The sequence below is a fragment of the Pinus tabuliformis genome, chromosome J (assembly GCF_031772625.1).
Source record: "Pinus tabuliformis cultivar Carrire ecotype Pingquan chromosome J, CPIR1, whole genome shotgun sequence".
Taxonomy (NCBI): domain Eukaryota; kingdom Viridiplantae; phylum Streptophyta; class Pinopsida; order Pinales; family Pinaceae; genus Pinus; species Pinus tabuliformis.
In genome coordinates this window covers 501814164-501819384 of record NC_142295.1, presented here as the reverse complement: position 1 = coordinate 501819384, position 5221 = coordinate 501814164, and positions in this window count along the sequence as shown.

The following is a 5221-nucleotide window of genomic DNA, read 5'->3' as shown; positions in this document are numbered from 1 at the left end:
ACACAGAAAAATAGTTTTTCAGTTTTGAAAAAAAACAAAAATAAAAGGAGGAAAAGGCACCATTAACTTTACTTGAAGCTTACCTACTATCTCTCCATCATTCATCTCCACCTCTAGCATCATTCTCGAGCTCCAAGGATACGGAAACAACTAAAGTTTCAAGGGGAGAAGCAGCTACAGGAGCTCTTGTAGGAATTCCTGTAGTAGCTGATCCCATAGAAGTCTAGCACTAGCACCAAGGGATAGCACATCTAAAGGTTTAAAAGGCACATGCAACTCAGCTCTAGCAAAAGAAGAACCTACAAAAACACACAACAACACATTAGCAAGTAGAAACAACATGCATGAAGGAAAATGAAGGCATGCAATAGAGAAAGCCACAACACCTCACAATCGATGACAACAAATACACTTGGATTATAGGTAAGTAGCTAGGTCACTCCTCTATATGCATTTGTGTAATTAGGAATCATACGAAGGCAATGAGATGGTTGAAATTGAAAGAGGGAAAGGTGGCCAGTTAACTTGGCCACCTTCATTTAGTTGATTCCACTTAACTGAGATATCACCCACACGTGCACACAGTCAACTCAAGCAAAAGATGCGAAGGAGATGTAGTGGGAGGAAGAGTTAACTCTGATGCAATAATGAGGGAATGATTATGAGGGGGGTCATGATGACGAAGTAGGTGGGGACCAACGGTCCTAATCTGGGCAACGTACACCTTGCCAGCTCAACACTCATAACCGAAAACAGCCATAAAAGGTAATGAGCACTCCTCCTCGCGCATTCTCACCACCTTTTCTTCAGTTTCTCCTCATAACTCAGCCACACAGTAGTCTTCTTATGCCCCCATAGCCTCATATCCACCATCCTCCATCAATTTCCTCCATATTTTTTCTCTCAGCATCTTCTATAGGAGCCCTACAGGTTTTCTACAGGAGCATCTACAGGAAATCTACAAGAGGGACAATGGGCTTCTATAGGAGGGGCAGTGAGTCATTTTGAAGGGAGGAAACACGATTTTTGGCACAAATTTCAGTTTGAAGAGGTAGGGTTCATGATTTCTCTCTGTTTAATATCAAAATGTGAAAGAATTGGTCTCAAATTGAAGATAAAATGAGTCTTTAAGAGGGTATAAATACATAAAAAAATAAATAAATAAATTATGTTTGAAAAAAAAAAACACAATCCCCTCTGTTTTTCTATTTCACTCAAAAAAATTTCTCCACCTTCATATCTGGTTTTTTGAAAGAAGTATAGGTAGTATGACAAGGGAGTTTATGAGAAAATAGCCCACTAACTCCACTAGACTCCATGCACATCCTCAAGTGGTGGAAATATTTACAAGGGAAAACTAGATGAATTTCTTTGAGAAGTTTAGAGGGGTTGATGATGAAATTGCCCATTAATTTGCTCTCTCTGCTGCCTCACACAAGAACTCATGCCACTGTAACCATTAGAGGCCTCTCCATTGAAATAACCCCTGAATTCATCAGTAGGGTCACTACCCTTCCTCTTGGGCAACCTTGGAGTAAAGATGAGAATATAATTGGCCAGGCTGCCAAGAGGAAATTTTTCAAAGATAATGAAACCCCTGTTGAGGAAAAAAATGGAATTAGGAGGGCTAGTGTACCATATCCCTGGGATGAGGTTAGCTACCAAGCGATCAAATACATTTCTTGTGAGGGGAGGCACAACATTGTTTATGGATATCATTTCAGAATCCTCCAAGAATTGATATATGGCATGGATACCCTAGCACATCAAAAGCTCAGTATCCCTTACTTTCTCCTTCAGTCCCTCATTGACTCCAGCACCAAGGTATAATAAGGAAATTCACAGCAGCTAGCTCACCATGGCCTAATCAAGATCCTAGTAGAAGAAGCCCTCCATACCCTTACAATCCCTATAGCATGGGAAGTTTTCAGAAATATGACAGTTGAGGATGACATCAAGGCATTAACCTATGATTTTAGTCCTGCTGTCAGTGAGGAGGGAGAATAGTAAGGAGGAGAAGATGAAGCCAGTGGTGACATAGAAGAGCAAGAGAAGAAGGAGAAAAGAAAATAAATAGAGGAGGGGAGAGAAAAAGAGATAGAGCATGAAGAGGAAAAAGAGACAGAAGAGGGAGAAAAGGAGGCAGAGAGGGTAGAGCAAAGAGAAGAGTCCCTTGAAACTTTGGAAAGAGAAGTAGTATCTGCCCTCACTTCCCTCAGTACACCAGTCAAGCAGAAGAAGAAGTGTAAAATAAAAACCTCCATGTATTTCAGGGCAAGGAAGAGTACCAGAATTAAAACAGGCAAACCTCGGCCCTCATCAAAGACTCCCATTAACATTGAAGATTCACCATCTGCCAAGGTGAAAGAATCTCCTTCCAAGACACCCATAACCTATGAAAGGAGGACTACAAGATCTTCTACATGGAAGGGAAAGGTAATTATATAGGACCCCAAACCAGACCTACAGGAGGCTAAAATAGTCATACAGGAGACACTGTCCAAACTACAGGAGACACAAAAACTTAAGGAAAATATAGGAGGACAGTAAGAGGTGAAAGAGGAAGCACAAGAGCTACAAGAACCTGAACCCCAGCCTAATCTTGACTCCTATTATACACTACCTGAGGGAGACAATATAATCTCATAAAAATTTGCAATTCTACTATTTTTTGAATTGGAAAAAGAGAGAGTGAGAATGCATAGGTGGATGTAGATAGCCAATTCCAAAGGAGTTGAGGATATTGGCCACATGGAAGACAAACTCAAGGAAATGGGCAGGGAATTGAGTGCTCTTAGAGACAGAGAAGCCTTACAAGAAGCCACCTTGAGAATGAGAATGAATTACTAAGGAGGCAGCTGCAGGAGAAAGGGAATCGTTTGGCATACATGGCCAGCTTATCCATAGAAGCATTACAATGCAGAACACCAGTCAAATCTTATGGCCTCTATCAAAGGATCAATGGCTTCAATTCCAAATAAAAACTTTGGCACAAAGAGGCATAATGCCTTTCGAGGACTACATGTAGTTCATTGATTTGTGTGACCAAAACACCTCTGAGGAAAAAGAAAAGATGGCAGAGTTCTATCTACACAAAATGGCCCTCACAGACCTGAATGTGTGGGACCCCAATGCCAAGCTAGGGGATCTGCAATTAATGGCCATGGCATCATGGATGAACCATGAAGAATTGAGCGCAGCATAAATGAAAATATTGTTAATAAAAGAGTAGAATGAACCATTGATGATAAGAGATGAGCGATTAGATCCTATGGCACTCATCAGCACACACAACCTGCTTGCCAATGACCCTCAGATTTCCCCTAAATATCTAGCCAATCAGGAACAAGTCATTGCACACTTTGAAAATATGTTGAGGCTACTTGGGGATGATTGTGTGCATGCATGCATGAGAAGATGGAACAACCTACCCCATAACTTGCAAATCAGAGAATACCTGTTATCACCCCAAGAAACTCTCCTAGGTTGTATCTCAGAGATGCTCAGGAACATTACAAACTCAACAAAAATTTTGGAAATAAGTGGATGAGTGGAAGGAATGATGCATATTCAAGACATATAACCACTTCTACTATGCTTAACCCTAGACATGGGTGAACACCCCTAGACTACAAGGCTTTAGACCACCAATTACTCACAGTTTGAGGAACATGTGAAGATGGAGAATACTGACCACACCAGCAGATGCACAGGACCCTGTGATGGCCAGCTGCAACTAGTTAAAGGGTCTGTAAATCTATTTCCTAATGCACAAATAGGATGACAACTCTTTGGCATTAAAATAACAGAAACCTACATACACCTTCAATAATACATACTAGATCCTAACACAGAGGTGTGATGACAATCCCTCTAATGCTAAACATCAAGAGCACATGAAAAGTGCATAACAGGCATAGCCTGGAACAAAGAAGAAGTGGAAAGTGAGCAATTAACAGAAAAAAAAGCTTGCATTAGCTGAAAATGAAGACCAGATGTTGTAGGTATCACAGTAGTTACAGTCTCCGAAAGTTGAACCTTACATCAAAACAATATCCATCAAACTTATTACATTCTGAGTTTTGGGTATATATAGAGGTTGGTTACAAAAATATCTACTATCCTATGCATGGAGGGGTCATAATAGACCACCAACCACATTAACTATCTGATATGGGTCTTTGATACAATCTGCTGCTTCCATAAATGAATTTGACATTCTCTGGTACTCTGTTGTCCTTCTTGAGCAGCTGGAGTGTGGTATAAAAGACATTCCATGATTGATAAATGTTTGTAATTGCTGAAGGCTGTCCTTTCCTTCTTCAGCCATCCTTTCTGTTGAATGTAGTGGTTGAGGAATAACTGCACCTGTACAGGGTAGCTGATTGTTGTTATCCTTCGGGAGCACAGGACAGGCTATGGACACAGGCAGCATGGAGGAAGATCCACCGTTGGATAGCGTGGATCGACGGTGGAGAGCACTTTGTAATGGCTATCGAGAGGAAGCAGGAACAACAAATGTGAGACGTTGGATGAAACAGATAGACCACTGAGATCATTTGATAGGAGGAATTAGGATATGTGGGATCGGGATAGACGAGGGCCATCGGATCTTATACGGGCAGATCCGACGGTGATCAGGAGTGAAAGATGCACGGGAGATAATCGGCGGGGATGGCAGTAAGTGGTTTCCCGGCACCACTTATGGGAATGGGTGGTAAATGTACAGAGGGGTCACAATACCATTGAATGCGTGACGCGTGTCAAATTTGACAGTGGGGAAACCACTTTCCCCGCAGGTTAAATCGCAAATAGCTTTTGGGTGTGGGACGAGCAACTGTCATTCGATCGTGGTGGGGTTGATTGGATGACACAGTCTTAACGCACATGTTTTGTGATTTGATGTGACAGGAAAAACTTTGCGGGTAGTGATTTTTACGAAGGCGCGCGGTTATATGGTAAAACCTTAGTGCTGAGGGGCTTGGTGGAAAAGGGGCTTACACAGGGTTTATAAATAAATTTGGAGGAAAACGAAGGTAGCAGGAGCTATAAGAAAGTAATCAAAGTGAAAGGGAATAAGCGAGATGGCCGATATGGATATTCTTTTCATAACAACAACATGGATAGGCCTGCTTCCGATCCTTGAAATGTCCATGCATGTAACAGATCTAACACTGGCTCCTTCTGGGGATGAGATCCTCCCTGTGAGGTCTCAAGAACT